Source organism: Chenopodium album, chromosome 4 (genome assembly GCF_948465745.1).
Source record: "Chenopodium album chromosome 4, dcCheAlbu1.1, whole genome shotgun sequence".
NCBI lineage: Eukaryota > Viridiplantae > Streptophyta > Magnoliopsida > Caryophyllales > Amaranthaceae > Chenopodium > Chenopodium album.
In genome coordinates this window covers 44,910,234-44,932,539 of record NC_137837.1, presented here as the reverse complement: position 1 = coordinate 44,932,539, position 22,306 = coordinate 44,910,234, and the positions used below count along the sequence as shown (strand labels likewise).

At 38.1% G+C, this 22,306-nt stretch overlaps 1 non-coding gene across 1 annotated transcript; it reads right to left on the bottom strand.

Annotated features, from left to right (window-relative positions):
* Positions 1 to 16,339: 16,339 nt before the first annotated feature.
* Positions 16,340 to 16,445, bottom strand: LOC145629607 (small nucleolar RNA R71). Its single transcript, XR_014111771.1, has one exon. It is a non-coding gene; the product is annotated as a small nucleolar RNA R71 (small nucleolar RNA).
* Positions 16,446 to 22,306: the final 5,861 nt, after the last annotated feature.

Below are 22,306 nucleotides of genomic sequence, written 5' to 3'. Positions count from 1 at the left end.
GAAAGCATGCATATGGTGAATTTAGAGCATTGTAAATTGATGATGATTGGGATTTCTATGTTTAGTTTGCTAGGGATACCTATAATAGGGGTAATCATAATTCTAATGTTGATGTGAAATGTGTTAAATCTTTTAAAGTTAGCATGATTTCCCATGATTTGTTACATGATCCCATTAGTGAACCTAAAATAAACGCTTCAAACTCTACTTCCTGTTTTGTTCATGATGATGAGGTGCGTGCTCAAGTTGATGCTATTGGTGTGTTTAAATTTTCTTCATTATTTACCATGCCTTCTTGTGATGTGCTTTGTTCCCTCAATGATGAATCTTATATGCTTGATTATGCCCCCCACTCCCCTATTTAATGAAAATGCTCATGTTTGTAATGATGATGATCCTACCTTTGGTTGTGGCTCTTCTTCTATTCTTGATCCTCAAACCTCTTCACCTTTTCATTCTCCAAATTCTTGTGATGAGTCTATAATCCCCTATAGCCAAATTGATGAAACTTTAAAGCAGTAAGAGATGAATCCCCTTCTCTGTCATCCTCCTCTCAAATCCCAACCCCCAACCCGTCAATTTCACATCATTTTCCTTGATTTCACTCAAATTTTCATCAAAATCGTTTTCTTTTCTCCATTTTCATCAAATTAAGATCATCTTTCTCGTTGTTTTTCTGGAAAAATTGGTTTCTTGAAGCACTTTTAATCTTGATTCATGCTTGGTCTGTTTTTGGTGTTCTTGTGCTTCATTTGTGTCTCAACTTTGGTATAATCCTAATCCTTGCTCTATTTTTGTCAATATTTATTGATTTTGTGCATTGATTTGGATTTACCTTGGTTAAGTGCTGAATATAATGATTATGGTTATTTGTATGGTGATTTTGGGATCGTTTTGAGTGATTTGGGCTTATTTTTTATATTGATTGTTAATTTTGTTGGTTGTTGTTTGGATTTTGGTTGCTGTCTTTTTTGAAATAGGTACTTTGTAGTGTTTGGTTGTGTTGTTAAATTGTGTGAAATGTTGGTGATAGTATTGGTGTTGAGTAGTTTTTGGTGTGAATTCCTTTAAGTTATTGGTTTTATTTGATTTGGTGATTATCGATTTGTTAAGAAAGAAAAAGAGTAGCAAGATGCGTTCTCACCAATCTCCCGGTCAATCTTCTCAAGGCCAATACTCCCATGGACAATCTTCCCATAGCCAACCTCCTCCCAACCCCTCTCCTCAAGATAATACCCCACCTCCACCTCTACCTCCTCTCAAATTTTATAACCAGTTTAAACAAGCTCCAATAATATACAACAAAATGAAAACTCAGAAGTTTAGGTCAACCCGCAACTATCATCATGACAACATGGTCAAGTTAGGAATTGATTCCAATCTTGACATCCTTCTCCCAAACCTCCATTTGAATGAGTTTGGTTAATCTTCTCCTAAAACATATTTTGAACCCATCATTGAGTTTTCTCCACATTTGAATACAATAGGGTGGAGGATACTGATTTTCTCATCTCTTTCCAATTGTTCAATGTCAAGCATACATTAACCCTCCACGAATTCAATGAAGCCCTTGGTTTCAATCCTCATGCCGATATTTTTGAGCAAATCCTTTCCAACCCGGCTGCTTATAATGAGGTTGCATGATGGAGAACCATTGCTAATAAGAGAACGTTTGACACCAAGAGTTTGCTTCCTAGTGAAATTATTCACCCGACCCTTAGGATTTTTCATTGGTTTCTTGATTATGTTGTTTTTTAACAAGAAAGACCTTATGAAACTTTCAAGGGAAGAGAATATGGTTCTTTGGATGGCCACCAAGTTAAATTTTGGGCCTAGGGTGAATTTTGGGTACATTTTTATGGAGTGTTGTAGGGCGATAATTAGTGGGACCAAAACCGGAGAGATTCATTGTGGAGGAATGGTTACAATGTTGGTTACTCATTTCAAACAAGAGGGGTTCTTGAGGTCTTGCACTCCGGTTGGAGAGAGTAAAGACGTGTTACTAGATTTGAAGCAACTCAACACATTACGCTTCATCACTAGTATGAGGAACGCTAATGTATATTCTGGGTTAGTGCAAAATGAGCACTATTTCTTGCTTCCAAACCCGAATGCAACTTCTATTAGTAGAGAGGCTAGGAATGTTTGGATTATCCCTAACGATAGGGGCAAGTGGTAGTTGATATGGTGGAGGAGGAGGATGAGGATGTGAATGAGGAGGATGATGATGGTTACAATGGTTGTGGAGCGAAAGAATAACAACAATAACAACAACAACAATTCAATCAACAATCACGAGGAAGAAGACAACAACGACAACAACATACTACCAACAAGATCCCTATCTTCGGGAGATGACAGTCATACGACAGCAAATGGAGCGCATGCAAGTTATGTATGCCGTACACCAAAAATTATCTTTTCAAACTAGCGCCTTGTATGATGCTAGTGTATGTAAGGGGTAGGTCACTCCACTGGTTAACTACTCGTATGTGCCAGCCCAACTAGGGCACGTGCCATCTTGGGGTGGTGACAACCTCGCTACGTACCCTTATTAGCAACAGGTATCAGACCGCGATGAGCCTTGACACGATTTCCCCGACGAGTCCGGTCATTATGACTACTGGGTTTTCAGAGGTAGTTACTATAGGGGTGATCCCAACTACCCCTATGTTCACCCCACTCACCCCGATCTTTGCGTTCAACCCGAGCCATATGACCAGTTGACTATATCCCAACTTGACCTTTACAAAGGTCATTATGGGTGGCCACCCGGTTATACCGGTGGTTGGGTTCCCTGTGGCCCCCCATCGGTCTTCTCTTATGATGGGTTTTGGTGGGTTTTCTTACTTCGCTTTTGGTAGTCCGGTTGGTATGTTGTTTGTTATGTTGTCTTGATTTTGATGATGATGTTTTGGGACTTTTAACAATGATGATGATGATGGTTTTTCAAGGATTTTGTACATAGTTTTCTAGTAAGTTTTCTTTTATTTGCTTTTGTTTGGAAGTTACTAACAATTTCATTTTTGTATATAGTCTTTTTCTCTTTCTCACCTTGTTTTGCTCAAGCTACGGTTTTTGGAGCTTCATGAAGGTGGTTATTCTTTCACCTTGGTTATTGTAGCATAGCTTGGACGCTCGGTGAGACCCTTCTTATTGTATCTTTTCACCATTATTTCATTACTTTTCTTGGATTCTTAGATTAGGATTAGTTTTAGGATGAGTTGATCGTTCAAGGATGTTTGTCTTGTAACACCTAGCGTGTTTGGGGTCATTGGCGTTGTTGCCGAATGACCGCTTGTTTGACGATTGGGTTTTACTTGCAATTTCTGTCATTCTTGTGCTTTTCTCTCTAAGCTTCCTTTTCTTTCTTTGATTAAAAAAAAATTTAATTGCATTTTTTAAGCTATACTTTTGTTTTTTCTTGTTTAGCTATTATCTTTAGACATTTCACAATTTGGAATTTTGCCTTTGAATGTATGTTTTCCTATGTTTTATCGGTGTGCATGCTTTGAGAGTGTTCACGGTTGACTCTAGGATGGAGTATTCTAATGTAGCGGTTCAGACCTTTTTGGGCCTTGTAGCCGGATTCTTTTGGTTTGTGGTAAGACGAAGTTGTTTCCTTTGGTGGATTTGACAACTTTAGTAAGTTTTTGCTACAACCGTGTGAGGATTTTTCTTTTTCAATCCTTCATCATATTTTAATTGTGCGGTGTGGATCCTTGACCTTTGCATACCTAATCTTGAATCTTGACTCATAATTCTAAAACATGAGACCAAACCAACTAGGAAGGACAAAGGCAACTTTTCGGGGTGGTAATTTTTTATTTCTAGGATTTTCTTCTTTCTTTCTAGTTTTTTGGGTTTACATTTGCCTTCTTGCTAACCATTTGCGCCTTTTCCCTTCTTTTCAAGCCACATCTTTAGAACTTTGAGCCTTTTATTTCTTTTTGTTCCATTTTTAGATTTTGTGAAGCAAATGGTCATGTTTTTGGAGTTTGTGGTCTAAAAGGTTGGATATTGGTTTTATTTATAAGCAAGCTCGTCTTTTGTATATATTGTGAATAATGGCAAGTTAATAAAGGAAAAGTCGTCCAAAGATTAAAAAAAAAAAAAAAAAAAAAAAAAAAGGCAAGGACATAATAAATGCAACATTGAAAAAGCCATCCAAATTTAAAAGGGAAAGGACAACAGCTTTGAAAAAATTAAAATTACAAAAAAAAAAAAAAAAAACAAAAAAAAAACAAAAAAAAGTGAAAATGTGAAAATGAGAAAATTAAAAAATATTTTGATGTGATTCTTTTCCCTTTTTAAGCATTGAGGACAATGCTTCCTTTTAGCTTGGGAGAGATGCATTTACGCTTTTTGTATATATGATTGTGGGTATAGCTTTGAATAAGCTTGGGGGTATTAGTTTGTTTTTGTTTGGTGACTTCTCGGTTTTGGTGCTGAGGTTTGGCCAATTTTTGCTTCATAACCTAGGTGTACCACCAAATTCTAAATTTTAGGCCTACCCCTAACCTTTTTCCCTTACGTTACAACCTTTGGGATAGTCCTTTCGACCTAGTGGTTGAGTCATAAACCGAGGGAGGGCATTATGAATTAAAGCCTAAAGAAAAGGGATGCAAGGTCAAGATGTCGAGAACCCTCAAATTTTATTCTTTTCCGGTTCCTTCTAGAAACCATAGAGACGCTTACTAAGGGAATATTTGAAGCCATTGGGAGAACGCGGTTACATTGGTTAGGATGAAAGTGGATTGCGCCTCATTAGTTCTCTACATTTAGCATACCTTATGTTTCAATTAACCGTGGATATCTTGAAGAATGCATACCCCTATCATATAGAAAAGTGTTCATTCACTTGCATTTGACCATTTGTGAAGGTCCTTATCAAGAGCTATTTGTTTAAATTTTTTATTTACCTTCTTTTCTTTTAAATGATTTTGCCTCGTTTTATTTCAAAGAGTTATGGGTTAAGCTCTTAGGAAACCTTTACTAGACCTCACTCGTCCTCATAGGCGACTTTTGGGTTTAAAGGGCTTGTTGTAGCTAAAAAAAAACCGTGATTCTTGCGTTAGTGACTCTTAGTGTATATTCTTTTTATCTCTTTTTCCTTTTCTTTCCTAAATAAGCCCTTCTTATTCCTTTTTAGCTTTTGTTTTTCTCAGGACGAGCAAAAGTCTAGCTTGAGGGAATTTTATGAGTGTCATCTATGGCACTCATAGGGTAGTCTTGTAGGATGTTTTAACCCTATTTTCATAGCTTTCTTATTTTGGTCTTTTCTTCTTTAGTTTCTCTATTTCTTTCTTTATTCGTGTTTTACTTTCCTTTATGTGGTTTTCTTCGTGTTTCCCTTTTACATGGCTCTTTTTCTCTTCTATTTTCTCTCTTTGTTTACTTTTGTAGGTGCTTAAGGAGTTGGCTTTGCAAAGGGATCAAGAAGAGCAAAAAGGGCTAAGCAAAGAAGAAGTAAGCTCCTTGGAGAGGGCTTGGAGAGGGCACGGAGAGGGCACATAGCCTATGCCAAAGGCCGTAGGCGCGAGTCTTGAAGGCCGCGGGGGCGGAAAATGTGCGAGAAAAAGGAGATTTTTGGAAAGAACTCTCCGTGCCCTGGCCGCGGTCTACCTGCGGGCGCGGAAAATTTGGAGAGACCGCTCCTATAAGAGAGAACGTAGGCCCCTGATTTCACTTGGTAGCAGAGCATTTGCCACGCTTTTAGCCACGGGCGTGGGGGTCTTCGCCACGGGCGCTGGTGTTGCCCAAATTGCCCACAGAGTTAGGTATGGGTCTGTATCCAATTTTTTGGCCCGCGGGATATTCTAGGAAAGGGAGCGGCCGATCAGATTTCCTTCTTTGTTTATAAATACTCTTGTAATTCCTTTTCAAAGCTAACTTTTAGATAATTTTTCATTTTCTTAGTTTTTAGAGAGAGAAAGTAGAGAGAAGTTAGAGAGAAAGTAGAGATAGAAATTCTTGGATTTTGATTTGTATTACAACATTGCTTCAATCAAGTTTGGATTTCTTCGTCATATCAATGAAATTTTATGAGATTTATTTGCTTGGAATTTACTTTTATTGCAATTTCCTTTAATGCTTGAATGTTTGATTTGAATTTTGATTTAGGTTTGGGAAATTGTTGAATGATTGAATTCCTTTTTTATTAAACTTGAAATGAATATGTTTGTGATTGAATTTGTTTTTTCCTTTAATTTCACCGTGATTAGTGAGTAGATTAGTTGATAGGGAGAAGGGGAAGTATTCTTGATTGATGATCTTTGCTAGTTGATGATCATTGATTGATTGAATTGTTGCAATTAAATTGGTTGACATAGTTGTACATGTGATTAATTAGACTAGGAGTGATCAACCTAAAAGATTAATCTAGATTGCATTACAAATTTCAATGACATGAACCCTTGATTAGAGAATTGCTTTAATTGATTGAATTTGATTGTGATTTTCCTTGTTAGCCATTCATAGTGATCCCTAGCTTGGCTTATAGGAGATAGCTTTTGAATCCCTTTGGTTGCAACTATTGTTTGTCCCTTGTAATGTTTGAATCAATTGAGTGATCTGTCAATTAGCATAATCATTGAGGTTGCATGTGGAACCTATATCCCTAGTGTTTAGCATATTGAATCCCTCGATTTGTATTTTTTTTTTATACTTCAGTTACCAACAACAACCATTTATATTCTTCGAATTAGCTTAACGTAGACTATAGCATAGTACCTACTTATTATTCCTTTGGGTTCGACCCTTGCCTTATTATATACCTGTATTAGGTTGGTCGAGTGTTTACAAATTAGGTTTGGCTCTAGGGAGAGGTAGATAAGGAAAATTTTCCTCTTGTCAACGAGCGTGAATCCGCCACGGTGTCCCCTCTAGCGCCCTACTCGCCAAGGTCCTCAACCTCGCCTTATCGAATATATGCCGTGGAGGGCGAGCTGGAACAACAAAAGTCTCTGAAGAGTGTTGAATATCCACTCTCTCACCTAGATACACTACAGCATCATACGTCCCCTAAAAGTAGCGACGTTGAGCGGTGTATTGCGCAGCAAGCACAGAAATGTCAAAATCAACCCACGACCGAAACTCTATGGCTGACTCCTAAAAAATGCATACTCATAAGATAAATCCTTCTAAAGATATAAAATGGAAATCATTTGAAGAACATACCGAGAGGATCAACTCTCGAATGCGCCTAGAAGTAACATCCGCACTTTGACGACCTCCCTAACTTGCACCAATGGGGAGCTCGCGAGGTGAAGGTTTTGCCGGCACAAGAGATGGAAAGTACTCGTAGAACCAAACCTACAAAAATAGAGAAATGACAATGAATGCCAAAACAGATCTAGAGCTAACATTAAAAGAAATAAAGGTTACCTCTACGACTCTCTAAAAGCCGAAAAGCGCGATGTCTCCCTCAAAAGAGCTTTGACGACTACCAAGTCGGAGTCCGACTAGTATGTCCGCGTAGGCCAAAATGACCCAATCATACGACCTGACCGTAGCAAGGTTGCGAACAGTAGGCAGGTAGTAGAGTAGCACTTGACTACCTCTGTCATGTGAAAAGGTCCCTGGCAACAAGATAAGAGCAAAAATGCGCACCCGCTGCTCCTGGGTGGTCGCATTGTCCTAAAATGTCGTCGCAAGCATGCTCCGGCGAATGCATCTAGTGCTAAGCTGCGTCAAATCAGCCTCGGCACGAGCCCGAATGGTGATAGGGCCCAACAGCTCCAGTACCTCTGGATAAAAGACAGCGATCTCGCCATCGAAAGGGAGCGGGACCGAAGTGAGCTTGAAACCCCTAATGAAACTTAAGTGAGTAGGGGTAACAGTCATCTCACCTGAAGGAAAATGGAAGGTTTTGGTGGTGTCCCAAAAGAACTCCACCAAAGCTCGGACTACATAGTGGCTCTGTCCAACAGAATACATAGCCCGAGTGGCTCGCAGCAAAGGAGTCAAGCCACATGACTCCCACAGAAGGCGTAGACCATTATCGTCGCGGAAGTAAGTACCTACAAGAGTCGATGGTTGTGTTGCCAAAACCATTGCTACGGACCCTCCCGCTAAGAATCCCTCGTCGGACGCGCTTTAAAATGTGGAACTCAGGCGCGTTGTACAGAGTGTGCTCGTCCCACTCTAGAAACCTCCCTAGAGAAGAAGAGGTGCCTACGCCGGCGCTAACATGATCATCCTCCCGATGGGCCTCCCTAGAGCGAGAACGAGAACTCGATCCTCGTCGTCTAGCCATGCTATATTATGCAAAATACAAGAAAATTAAAGTTCTATAGTATCTAAGGTTCGCTTAGCCCCATGATACTATGTTGGCAAAAAACAGAGAACATAGTACTAAAACAGAGTATAATTTCAATCCGTGCATAAAAAAAAAATTCAACAGTCAAACAATTTCTTGCCAAAATATTATAACAAATATTGTGATAAATTTTTACAAGAATGATAGCAAAAACCCGAAGAACAAGTTACATTGTTCTCACGAACTCAAAAGGTTCAATAAATGTCAATTTTCTCATTCACCAAATTATGTAAAATAAGTCTCAAAATTCTCTAAACATGATATAAACATTAATCCAGCACTTTCAAGGCTTAAAATGCGATAAACAAAGAGAATTAAGCATAATTAGGTTCGATTTTTTCGGATACCCGCGCACAATCATCTCCGAATTCAGCAAAAATTGAGTTAAGTTTAATAAAAACTTACATGGATCCATAAAATAGATGAAATGAGCTTTGATTTGCAACAAATTTTAGCAAATTTGGTGGACAAACGAGCAAGGACGATTGATTCGAAGCTTCGAGCAAACGCGAATATGCAGCAGCAGCAGTCAAGGCAAATGAAGAAGAAACAGGTTTTATTTCAAAAACCCGACACCAGTGCATGACGACGAGTTTTTCGCCAGGCGCTGACCTCCGTCGCTTAGCGACGCAGCTAATTCCTGGCGACAATGCATTCTAGCGTGCGCAGGTGCGGCGAGACAACACGTGGCCCTCATAAATGACTATGTGGACCTTATGCAGCAATTTCGAGTTCCTTGGTTTGCTAATTAGCCCATATAAGCAATTTGATATGATTAAGTAATCGGCTCAATTACAATAAAAGTACGTAATCAACTTGATAATAGATCGTCTCACTTAGCTTAAAGCGCCTAAACATTGGCCCATCGCAAAGGCACCGACATATTGGTTCATAAACAGCAGAATTCTCTGACGTAATGGTTCACAAGCAGCAAAATGCGCCGACGTACTGGCACCGCAAAAATTTCAGCAAATATCACAGCAGCAAAGTTCAAGCGAGCTTCGAAGATCAGCAAGCGTTAGTCTTCAGTAATTTTCTTCGGAATATTATCACAACAACTAAAGATGGTTGCAAGCGGAGTTATCTTCGACGGCGTTCCCTAGCTTGCGGAGGGTTGTCACAGAAAACTGAGGATAACTTCAAGCGAAGTTATCTTCAATTGCGTTCCCTAGGACATAGAAGGTTGTCAAAAAGCAGGAGGTGGCTTCAAGCGAATTTATCTGTGATCGTATTCCCTAGGATGTGGAAGGTGATCATAAAACAGCGGAAATTGGAGGCAGCTGCAAGCGTGGTAGTCTTCAGGTGGTATCCCCTAGCTTAAGGAAGGTCGTCACGTGTGCTCGACGGTGCAAGATACGCGTTTCTTAACTCTCTTATCTGTTTAAACTAACGCTAGTTTGCAGGTAGAACATTACAAGAATGATTTAGGATCGCCAAACGTTGTGAATTATTCTCCGTCCTTATCGCTACTTTGACTTTTGTTTTCGAAACATAAGTTTCTCTAAACTCATTCAAAGTGGGGGGTTTCTATAGACACCCAATTGTGTCTCCCCAAAATCAAACCCAATGATGAATACCTTTCACATCATTTGATTATCGAACGAAGTGAAAGTGTGGAAAGTCTAGTGATGAGGATGTTTTATTAAAATATTTCTCTTTCTGTTTTCAAAAATATTTCTTTTCTTACTCTATTTTATAAAAATAGCCAGTCTAATTTTGTTTGGTCCATGATATCGGTACAATAATACTGTAGTTGGATTGGGCTAGTAAAGATCTTTCCAATGATATATTATAATCCCAATTCCGATAAATTATGAGGAAGATATGGATTAAATTAAATTAGGCTCAATGATTTTTAATGTGGCCCAATGATCTTGAGGAGGGCCTATTAATTATTATTCCTAAAGTGATTATGATTGATTTTAATCTTCTAGGAATATCTAGAAGGTTCTCTTGAATTCTAATGAGGTTAAGATTGATAATTATATTTTTAAAGATGTTTTATTTTGAATAAAATATAATAAATCTGATTTTAAATCTGCTTAGACGCAGAATTACATGTACTGTAACCGGCTTAGAAGGTAATTCCGCGTATAAAAGTGCATTGACTTTTAAATCAGTGCGAGACGACAGAGTCGTCATCAGGCGCTGACTTTCGTCGCCTGGCGCTGGCCTTCGTCGTCCAGAGACGAGCTTTTCGTCTGGCGCTGACTCCTGACATTTGCGATAGGATGTATTTTATTCCAAATATGATTTTCTTTGATCCCGTGCTATTTTTCCTATAAATAGGGGTTGTATCTCCCTGTTTTCAAATCATCTACATCTATCATCTCTTTTTATCTCTCTAAAATCTTGAAGCTTTCTCTCTCTATTCTTTTTCTAAACCATCCCTATATCAAAATTCCTCACTCATTAGTTCTAGAAACACCTAGCCAAGTTCGAAGTTGCATTCGACCTAGACGTGAAAGGTTTGAAATTCATGAGGGTTTGGTCCCAAATCTCTATTTCAATTATTTTATTTAATTCTTTGTTTATTACTTTTCCTTGAAGTTACTAACGTGTGTATTTTGTTATTATAAAGAGGTACGAGGCATCGAAGTAAGAAATTTAATGGTTTTATTGATCTTTTAATATAGAAATAATGCTTAGACTATTTTATTGATTCCTAATATCATGTTAATATGTTTTATTGTTTCCTAGTATCATGTTTAGGGTAATAACTAAGATTTCTAATATCATGTATGCTTTTATGATGCTTGCTATTTCTTTCCTAATATCATGTTAGTATCATATTAGGGCTTTGATTTCTTTTGTTTAGTGACATGCTAGAGTTTGTTATTAATCTCGTTAGTATCATGCCTAGGATCTTGCTATTATTTATATGCTTTATTGTTATGATGATTATTATGTTGCTTGATGCTTATTATTGTTATTGCTTGATCACACCTTTTATGCATGTTTAAAGGAAATTTGTACTTGTAATCACGCTTAATAAGATAATTAATAATCTTGTTTAGGCTAACATGATTATAATTTAAGTGATCGCCAATAATAGTTTTGTTTGTGCATTAATATTCATCCAACATAGATTAAACAGGTTTAAGGTTAATCTATTGATTACATGTTAGTCAGAAAGCGCACATGAATACGAGAAGAATAAAGTATAGGCCTATTTCAAAGGCAAGTTCAATCTCTTTTAAGTTTTATTTGTACCTTCATCCCCGAACTTCCAGTCATGGTTCCAGACCTATTGGAGTTAACGATCTCTTGGATCGTTAAGGGGTATAACCCTCACCCTGTGAACGGTTTACAAGTTCCTAAAACTTGTTGGCGATTATTTTACTCTAGTTTTCTTCCCAATTGGACGTTACCATGCTTAAGTGTATGATCACAGTGGCGCTCAAGTGTGGGATTCTTGAAATATTCCCTACATCGACCATCCTTCTTCTTCCGAAAACACCTACTCTAGTAACGATGTTTATACCTTTGACCTCAATGAAGTTTTAGCCATTGATAATCAAGGACCTTGAAAGCAACTAAGGAAGGAATTCACTCTTATGGAGATTAGCTACGATGCTGCTTTCGATCGACTCCTTGCCAAGGGACTCATAACTTCCATAGGACCTATTCAAGATCCCCTACCTGAGAAGAGGTTGCCTAGTTGGGATCTAAATGTACATTGCAAGTACCATCAAGGTAGGGGTCATACTACTGAGAGCTGTTGGAAGCTAAAAGAGGTCAGCCAATATCTAATTGATAATAACAAGCTTCCCACACCTCTAAATGGCAAGAAGACTAGGTGATGATAAAACAAAAGACATGAGGCGAGCTTCAACGACAAGATCTCGTGACCTCTTTTTTTCTATTTTCTTTTATTCTTTCTTTCCCCAATCAGTCTAGCATAGGTACCTTTTATTTTCCTTAGATTTTATTCTTAGAACTTTTACCCTTTCACTTTTTAAATAAAATGAGCTTTTATTTTCTTTCATATGATCATTGCATTAAAAAAATCCACGCCGAACTAAGCACAAGGTATACTTATGATTAGATATGCAAACCGTATTTAGATTACAAAGATACATCACGATGCTCAGATAGTATTTAAAATTTATGGGCCATACTAGTCTATATATAACAACATAATATCATATATAATATAAAATGTCATATAATAAATAACTTTACATGCTTGTCTAAAATACAACATCGAATGTTCATAATTAAGTCAATGCATTTCCTAAAATATCTCATATTTTAAATCATAATTTGATAATATCATTTATTTTTCGTGACCAATTAGAAACTATAATATATCTTAATTTAGGCATGAGATAGAATCAAATCACTTTTTAATATGGAAAGATAAATCATATTTATTCTTCCGTGATTATCCTAACAGCTTTAGGAGTATCCATCCTAATTATTACTTGCCAATCAAATAATTTTAGAATCAATTATATCCTAATCTAATTATAGGATAATCACATTATTTAAATTAATTATTATCCTTTTGGAATATGAGCAGAATATCCAAACAAATATTATCCAAAATTAAACACTTTAATTATGGATAATCACCAAAATTAACAACTAAAATATGGATATTATCAAATTAATCAACTTTTGAAATAATTTTTAACGAAAATAATATTTTTTTAAAAAACTGTGCGCCACCCTGATGAGTGTCATTTATGACACTCATTGGGTAGTGTTTTAGGATATTTTCACTATGTTTTTGATGCTTTTCTTTTACCATTTTGGTCATTTCTCCTTTAGTTTCTCTATTTCTTCTTCTTTCGTGTTCTACTTCCCTTTATGTGCTTTTTCTCGTGTTTTCCTTTTATATTGTTATTTTTCTCTTCTATTTTCTTTCTTCAGTTTCTCTTGTAGGTGCCTAAAGACTTATCTTTGCAAAGGATTCAAGAGGAGCAAAAAGAGCCAAGCAAAGAAGTTTCAAGCCTCATGGAGAGGGCTTGAAGAGGGCTCGGAAAGGGCGCTCAGCTTCTTCTCTTGGCCGCGGGCGCAGGACCTATGGGTCGCGGGCGCGGGATTTGTGTACCATTTTGGTGATTTTGGGCAGGAACTCTTCGTGCCCTTGCCGCGGTATAGCCGCGGGCGTGGAGATTTTGGAGAGGCCGCTTGGAGAGGCCCCCTACTTCACCTGGAATAGGGTATTTTTCCGCGCCCTGAGCCGCGGGCGTGGGTGGCAACGCCGCGAGCGCAGGCTACAGTACCTGCGGGCGCGGGTTTTTCCCAGATTTTTCTGTGGAGTTAGTCATGGGTTCCGTACGCATTTCTGCGCGTCTGCAAAGTCTTCTTGGAGAGGTCGCAGCCGATCAGTTTTTCTTCTTTGTTTATATATATTCTTGTAAGTCCTTTTAAAAGCAAACTTTTAGATAATATTTCATTTGCTTAACTTTTAGAAAGAGAAACTAGAGAGAAGTTAGAGAGAAAGTAGAGATTGTAATCTTTGGACTTGATTTGTAATTCAACATTGTTTCTTCAATCAAGTTTGTGATTCTTCTTCATATCAATCAAAGTTTGTAAGATTTCTTCCCTTTGAATTTACTTCAATTGCAATTTACTTTTATGCTTGAATGTTTGGTTGGGATTTTTATTTAGTTTTGAGAATTTGTTGATTGGGGGTATTTCCTTTTGATCTAGTTTGAAATGAATGTGTTTGTGATTGAATTTGTTTTAGCTTTAGATTTCACCATGATTAATGAGTAGATTAGTTGCTAGGGAGAAGGGGAAGCATGCTTGATTGATGATTTTTGTTAGTCGATGATCCTTGATTGATTAATTGTTGCAATTAAATTGGTTGACGTAGTTGTGCCTGTGATTAACTAGATTAGGAGTGATCAACCTATAAGATTAATCTAGATTGCATTGCAAATTCCAATGACACGAACAATTGATTTGGGAATTGCTTTAATTGATTGAATTTGATTGTGATTCTCCTTTTTAATCATTCATAGTGAACCCTAGTTTTGTTTATAGGAGGTAACCTTTGATTTCCTTTGATTGCAATTATTGTTTGTCCGTTGCAATGTTTGATTCAATTGGGTGATCTATCAACTAGCATGATTGTTAAGCTTGCATGTGGAACCTATATCTCTAGTGTTTAGCAATTTGATTGAATTTTTTTATTCTTGTTATCCTAGAGGACATGCGGAGGGTTGACAAAAGATTTCCCTATTACAATCGGATTGCATCAAGGGTCTGCATTAAGCCCTTTTCTTTTTGCAACGGTTCTAGACGAATTAACTAGACCAATTCAAGATGAGGTTCCATGGTGTATGCTGTTCGCAGATGATATCGTTTTGGTGGATGAGACTAAGGATGGGGTTAATGTCAAGTTGGAGCAATGGAGGCAAAGGTTGGAATCTAGAGGGTTTAAGCTAAGTCGGAGTAAGACTGAATATTTGGTATGTCGTTTTGGCACTCAGAGGGGGACAAGCAATGAAGTGGTGAGTTTGGATGGAAAGGATTTGACCATGAGTGAATGTTTTAAGTACCTAGGGTCGATCATCCAGAAGAATGGTGACATTGATCAAGACGTGACCCACAGGATTAAGTCAGGGTGGCTTAAATGGAGAGCGGCCACGGGAGTGCTATGCGACCGCAGCATTCCCTTAAAGTTGAAGGGAAAATTCTACAGGACTGCCATAAGACCAGTGTTGCTCTATGGTACAGAATGTTGGGCTTCTAAGAAAGAGCATATTAAAAAGATGGAGGTTACGGAAATGCGCATGTTAAGGTGGATGTGTGGAAACACTTTAAGAGATAGAATCAGAAATGAGGTTATTCGCAAGAAAGTAGGTGTGGCGGGCATTGTAGATAAATTAAGGGAAAATCGTCTGCGTTGGTTTGGACATGTAAGACGGAGACCCGAGGGGGCACCGGTGCGAAGAGTGGAAGAGTGGGACCATGGAGGGATTAAACGAGGAAGAGGGAGACCAAAGATGACTTGGTTGGAAGGAGTGAGGAAGGATATGAAGTGCATGGATTTACGTGAGGATGAAGTTTTGGATCGTAAGGGATGGAGGAGAAAGATTTATGTTGATGACTACACGGAATAATCAAATTTGGTTCATGTTAGCCGACCCCACTTTTGGGATTAAGGCTTTGATTGATTGATTGATTGATTGATTGTTATCCTAGTTCCATACTCAACCATTGACAATTCTTCGATTTAGCTTAACATTAGACTATAACATGGTTTCGATTCATTCCTTTGGGTTCGACCCTTAGCTTGCCTCTATACTCGTATAAGGTTTGTTAAGAGTTTACAAATTTAGTTTGACTTAGGGAGAATAAGATGACGACCTAGTTCCAACCCTTGTCAAAATGGCGCCATTACCGGGGAATGACATTGGTGCTTTGTTAAAGTTGTTGAGTCTATTTCATTCTTAAAAAAAAAACAAAAAGATTTTTCTCTTTAAAGCTACACTTGTAGCCGTGCTACTAATCAATTTTTTGAGTTGTATGCATAGAGCACGTGGTCATTCAATTCACTAGTGCCATTTGATCCGGAGATCGAGAGGACTATTACAAGACTAAGGGTTTCTAGGCGATCTTCTAGCTCTAGCAATTCAAGTAAAGAGGAACCGCAACAAGAGGAACAAGCAAGAATGGGAGAGAATCTGAGAGTGGCATTGAAAGAATTGGGGATTCCCGGTGCATATAGATTTGAGAGTGGAATTGCTCAACCTACAACTCCGACAAAAAATTTTGAAATTAGGCCGGCTATGATCACTTTGATAAAGAGGCGACAATTTAGTGGAGCCAAGCATGAGAGCCCGCTAAATAATCTCAAGGAATTTGAAAAATATTGCAATACTATCAAGGTGAACGGAGTTTCCCAAGAATTCATCCGCCTCAAGCTCTTTCCCTTTTCTCTCATTAGGCGTGCTTTGGAATGGCTAGACAAGGAGGTTAAGCCGAATTCTCTGACTACATGGGACGAGGTTACAAAGGAATTTCTAACTCGTTTCTATCCATAAAAGAAAACGGCGAAGGCAAGAGCTTTGATTCAAGGCTTCAAACAAAAGCCAAGTGAGAGCCTCTATGAAGCATGGGAGAGATATAAAGAGTATCAAATGGATTGTCCTCACCACGGGATTCCAACCTATCAAATTATTCAAATTTTCTATGGAGGCCTAAGTCCCAAAGAAATTCATGCCTAGATGGAGGAGCCGGAGGTCCCATCATGAAGAGGAAGGAAGAAGAAGTGGTGTACATCATTAAGGATGATGTGAGGTACTATAGAGATTGGCAAGATGGTGAGAGACAATCAACCAGCAAGAGTAGCTCTTCGGTGTACTCGGTTGATCATTTGAATGCAATCAACAATCTCTCCTCACAAATGGCAAACTTGGGGAAGGAAGTAAATGCAATCAAGGAAAAATTGGAGAGTTCTTCTTCCCAAGCTCAAAGTCTTCCCTCCCAATTTAAGGGGAGAGTTACTCCTTCTAACTCTAATCCCCCTCCTTCTTCTAGTAACATGCCTAGTGGTTGTTTGTTTTGTGATGTGTGTGGTTCATATGATCATGATTCTAGTAATTGCCCTCATGCTTTTCCGGAGAGTAATGATGATTTTGACAATAATGAGAGTGAACATGTGAACTATGTGTCAAACAACAATAATGTGCAAAGGTTTGATAACCAAAGAGGCCAATGGAATAGGAATTACCAAAACCATGGTAATTTTGACAATTATAACCAAGGTGGTGGTTATAGGAACCAAGGGAACTAAGGTTCTCAAGGTAACTATAACAATCAAGGTTATAGTGGCCAAAATCAAAACCAAAATTATGGTAATCAAAACCAAGGTTATGAAAATCATAATCAAGGTGGTGGTAACCATAATCAAGGTTATGGTTAAAATCAAAATAGGGGTAATTGGAACAATCAAGGGAGAGGCAATTTTCAAAATAATTCTCAAATAGGCCCTCCACCCGGATTTGCTCAAAAGACTCAAGTTGATAATTCCTATTCACAATACTCTTCTTCTAGGACTAATTTGGAGGAAATCATTGAAAATAAAACAAAGTTGTTGAGCACTTACATGGCCGTAAGTGACAAAAAATTCAATAAAGTGATGACTCATAATAAGATGCTTGAAAACCAAATTTCTCAACTTGCTAATGCTTTGAAAGACCATGCTAGTCCTTCTTCTTTACCTTCCCAAGGCTTAGATCCTAAGAGACCCGTGAATGCTATTGTTACAAGGAGTGATAAGGTTCTTGAGGAGAGTTTGCCTAGGAAGAGTGGAACTAAGGAGGTCCCTAAGGAGGTCTTGGTAGAGGATAAGAGAAATGGTGCATCTTTGAGTGAGGTTGTGATTTAGACACCTAGAGAGGTGAGAGTGAAGAAAGAGATTATGAAACCCAAGCTTCCATATCCACAAATATTCATGAGACATAAGTTGGATGAACAATTTGGAAGATTTATTGACATGCTTAAGCAACTTCATCTTTCTCTATCTTTTACCGAAGTTGTTACCCAAAATCCCAACTATGCAAAATTCCTCAAAGACATTTTGAGTGGTAAGAGGTCTTGTGATGTAATGGAGACGGTCAACTTGACCGAGAATTGTAGTGCAATTATAATGACCAAAATGCCACCCAAGTTGAAAGATCCCGGAAACTTCTCTATCCCTTGTGCCATTAATAAGATGCAAATTGATAATGCCTTATGTGACTTAGGAGCTAGTGTTAGCTTAATGCCATATTCGGTTTATCAAAGACTTGATTTAGGGGAACTTATGCCTTCTAAGATTACCTTGAAATTGGTCAATAGATCAATTAAGATTCCGAAGGGGAAGGTTGAGGATGTTCCTTTGAGAGTAGGGAAGTTTGTAATTCCAGTAGATTTTGTGGTGCTTGAAATGGATGAAGATGCTACCATTCCCATTATTCTTGGTAGACCTTTTCTTGCTACCTCGGGTGCTATGATTGATGTTAAGAGAGCAAAAATTCTACTCAAGGTAGGAGAAGAGGTTATTGAATTTGACTTGAATGAAAGAATGAAGTATCCATGTTCTTCTTTAGAAAATTGCATGTTGATCAATTCTCTTGATCTTGTTGTATCTTCCATGTATGAGCAGTTGCTCACTTCTAATGATCCTCTTGATATTGTTTTGTTGAACAAGGATAAGATAGGTGCTCCTATCAAGGAAGTGGCAATGTATGAGGATTTGCTAAATGGAAGCATTGAGGAAGTGGATAAGCATATGTGATTGGATATTTCAAGAAAAGAAGCTTTGCAAGCCGCCACTTCAAAGGAAGGTGAAGGTATACCAATGGTTGAGGTCAAACCTCCTCCATCACACCTTAGCATCAAGGGATCAAGATGGAGCGGTCCCAATTCGGCCAAGAGTGGTTTTCCAAATGGTTTTGTAGAAGTCTTGACAGGGTAAAGTCGTATCCCCTAATAAAAAATAATTACCTAAATCACTAACTAAGGTAGATAGAGAAGTAGGGTCGAACTCCATAGGGAAAAAAGCCTTTTTAATTCTAATTAATTAATATAATCTAAATTATCTAAGTAACCAATATTTTGAATGTGAATTCTATACTACGAAGAATGAGTTTAGGGAGAAAAGAATCAATAATAAGGAAACCTAGGGTCACGGGTTCACCAATAATTAATATTCCGGGATAGAACGAAGTAATTAATAATTAACAATGCATAGATAATATGATTAACAGGCTCTCGCAATTTATTAACCAACATAGATCTAACAGGCTCTCGCAATTTATTAGACCCAAGTTCCTATTAAAAACAGCCTTTAATATTAAATCAACATCTGCTCGATTCATCAATTCAATATTGCTAAACATTCACAATCAAATTACATCTGCTCGATTCATAATCTAATTGCAAAGAATTAAAACAATTCAATAAGAAATTATCATGCAATATCAACAATCAATATTAACAAACTATCCCTTCATATTAATTATGGCTCCCCATAAACCCTAGAATTAAACTACTCACTAATCATCATAATTAAACCAAACAAATAAATAAATAAGAACATGAACAAGAAAACAATTGAAATAGCTGAAATTAAAAAGGGAAGAAATTGTACCAAACTAAATCTGGAATTAATGAAGGAATTAAGAACAAGAGTTAGGGAGAATTTAAGAGAGAGAGAAATACTAAGTAGAGAGAGAAAGTCTAAGAGAAAGAAGGTACGTAATTAATCCGTACAAAACGTATATATACTTCTCCTAAAACAAGAATTAACTAAACTTAATCAGACACTAGGAAAAACACGCGCCCGATCGGGCGAAGGGGCGCCCGATTGGGCCCACCTTTTTTTCTACGCCCAATCTAAAGTGCCGCGCCCGATCGAGCCTACGCTCACCCGATCGGGCGCGCCTTTCCTTGATAGCCTTCATGCGCGCAGCCGCCCGATCGGGCGTATGCTTGCCCGATCGGGCCCGGTCTTCATCTTCAAGGCTTGGACTTCGATTGGGCTAGATTTCTCGGCCCAATCCATATTTCCTCTCGGGTCTCGAATACATGGTCCAATTGCCTCGTGATCCAAATAACCGAGCCCTTAATCACCGGCTCGATGGCTCTAGCCGGCCTTGGGCTCCAAAAGTGGTCGTGTTCCTCCAATGCTCGTAGTTGCTTCATAAAAATCCCGGGAAAGTGCTCCAAAGGTGCAATTCCCTGCAAAACTTAACCAAAACTACGAAAACACTAGAAAACACATATTAGTAATAAAAGTGGCCCTAAAGGGCCAAAAACACTACTAATTATGACCAAGGGACGGGGGTAAAATACTATATAAAATAGACATATCAAACTCCCCCAAGCCAAACCTTTGCTTGTCCCTAAGCAAAGAGCTCATCAATGAATATATAAAACATACTTCACCCCAATAAACAAATCAAAAGCCAACGATTCAAGGTAAAATTAAATAAACATGCTTCAACATCAATCAATCTTATTCATCTAATCACCCCTCCTCCCCAACAATTGTCAAGTAAAGCAAACCACAAGAGCATATAGAATTAAAGACTAGTGCTCACACACTCGACTCTCATTTATGTGGCGAGTAAAGAATGTACTCGATTGCTCTCCATCCAACCCCTTTAATGTGAACAATGCCCTCCCAACTCACACTCTCGTGTGTATAAAACAATGAACGCTCAATCCTACTAGTCGACTCGAAATATGCCAAATCATAACTTGCATTGAAAACCAACACTTTCACATTTACATAACTTCTATGCACAAGGTCGGAAGGTCTTTTAAGCTTGTAATGTAAGGCTAGGGTAAAGGTAGGAAAAATTTGGGATTATGTGAGAGAAAAGCTATGCATTAAGGGAGCCAAATCCTAATAAATCCATGATCAAAAATAATGATCATACACATCTCCAACATAAACAACTCCAAACAACAATCCACCAAATATACTCCAAAAAATAAAACTATCCCAACACTCACAATTTCACTCATAAAAATATGATAATGTAGAACAAGAGTGAATAACAAACTTTGAACTCATAACTTGAAATATTTACATTGAAACTCAACTTTTTTTTTTCTTTCTTTTGATTAACCTTCACTTAGAACATTTGAACATCAAGCATTTTTTTTCCTCTTTTTTTCTTAGAAGTTCACTTTCTTTTTTTCAAATTTCTCACTTTTTTTCTTTGAACTTCTTTTTTTTCCATCACACTTTTATTTTTCTCGAATATCTACAACTTTCAACCTCATAAAAACAAAAATATGATCAAAACAAATTACTTCTCAAAACCCACCCAAATTGTGCAAATAAAGTGCACACTGCAAACTCCCTCACCTCACTCACTAATAGCTCCCCCAAGCCAAGCTTGGGACTAGTAACCAATGTAGCAATTAAGGCTTGTAATGTGGCTATAAACAATAAAAGGGCACAAGCAACAACATGGGTGACAAGAAGGGAACAAATGTATCTAAATACTCTGAAGGCTACCTAAGAGAATGAATTCCTTCGTCCTCCTCATGTGCATAATAAAAAGTCATGAAACACTACTCATAGTTGCAAATCAATACTCAAATTCATTGACACACCAGGAATTATGGAACTATCACACATTTCCTAACCAAATCAACTAGTCAAGCACTATATTCACAAGTAGTTGGACAAAATTGACGCATGTTTAGGAATCCAAACAATTAGACTTCAAATCATGACCAACAAATCCACAATATTCATCATCAAATACCAAGAATCAAAACAATTTTCTCAAGTATGGGGCACAGGGAAGCATGATTTACAATTCATTGGAACGTATTTTTTATTTTTATTTTTTTATTTTTTCAATTTTTTTGTATTCTTATATATAAAGAAAGCAATAAAAACTACACTAGGAAAGCAAGAAATCTAACCTAGAAAGCAAATAAAGGGAGAGAAGGAAGAGAATTTCCAAGTGAAAGAACACCCCCCAAGCCAAATCAAGCAATGCCCTCATTGACTTGGGAGAGTAGCCTACTCCTCATCCTCATCCATCCTAGAATAACCCCCGCCATGGCTAGAACCGGCTCCTCCATGGCTAGAACCACCACAATACCCCGAACCACCAGTATAGTAGTTAGGGTCTACATTCCCCCCAAACCCACCAAAAGGAGCATCGGTCCCATATCCATGGACCGATGAATAGTCCACATGGGTACCGAAGGCACTTGGGTCCGTGTAACCCCCTTGGGGGTATTGGAACCAATCAAGGGCAAGTGAATCGGGGGGAATAGCCCCCGACGGGCATAATCATCATACATGGGGTATAAACCCTGCCCTAGGTTCCTCTCCACAACCCCAACCCTAGCATCTAGGGCTCCTACCCTAGAGTCCAAATTCCTAACCATACCCTCCATCCTCCCTTGCCCACTCTCTATCCGATCCAATTGGCTTCTAAAAGCCAAAAAGTCATATGGGGCATTAGGGTCGATGTTGTAGTTGGTTGAGGAAGTGGGAATGTTATG